Genomic DNA, 1121 nt, shown 5'->3' on the forward strand with positions numbered 1-1121 from the left:
TGTTGAGTAGAGTTACTTTTGGTGGCTCAGTCATGACGTTTGTAATTACCTCTAATGAGTCTTGTAATTCAAGGAGGTTTTAAACTTTATGGTACCAAATATCATGATTGTTACCGTTCAATTTAATTCCTTTGTTTAATTTAGTCATGACACTATTTGTTGCCATTTCTTCTAAGAAATAACACAAAACACGGAGATAGGAAAAAACTTTCTTGATTTTATATACACATATTTAATTATTTTGCTGGAAACAAATAACCAAAAATATGATAATTTTAATGTAAATATTTGATTTGAAAAGTCGTCGAGGCTTCTAACCATCATCATTTCCAAACATTAAGTTAACATAATTTTAGTATACTGCACAAAATATTAATTCATTTATTGTTTATTCCTTCAAAAAGTTAACAATAATAGAACTTCCACTCATAAAACATGCCATAAAAATACATCCATCATATATCTATTCACGTGGATAGTGCACCAGGAAAATTATCAGGAAGATGGTGGAGATTTAAAAATCCCTCTAAGTACCAAAGTTCCTTAGGCTCATGCCTTTTGTCAGAATTTTCCTAGACATGCAATTGAACTATATTACTACACAAGGATTATTCTTATTTTATGTTTCAAGTAGTTTTGTTATGCTCCCACTGAAGCACAACCCTCTTAAGGATGAATCATCATATGCAAAAAATATTTTTTCATATTTTTAATACTTACATAAAGTATTATTCTCTAATTTTAAAGTATTTATTTGACTAAAATTGAAATTAAATATATAAACATGTTATAAATTAATTTTTAAATCACAGTAAAATAGAGAATAAAAAATTAAAATGGTCGCCGCAAACGGCATTTCAAAATTCAATCAAGAAGGCGGCACGTGGATTACACTCTCTACCGCCACGAGTGGGCATGAACAGTGAAATCACTGTTCATCTTCTTCAACCTCACCAATTTTCCAGATTTCGAATCAAAACTTTAAATGTTTTGTTCTCTCTCAATACACGTCGAAATTTTGCATATGATATACCGTTGGAAAGATTTTTTTCATACTCTTTCTAATGATACCAATTTCATATTCATATGTTATGTATCATAAAAGATAAGAGTAAAATAAA

Source organism: Citrus sinensis, chromosome 3 (assembly GCF_022201045.2).
Source record: "Citrus sinensis cultivar Valencia sweet orange chromosome 3, DVS_A1.0, whole genome shotgun sequence".
Taxonomy (NCBI): domain Eukaryota; kingdom Viridiplantae; phylum Streptophyta; class Magnoliopsida; order Sapindales; family Rutaceae; genus Citrus; species Citrus sinensis.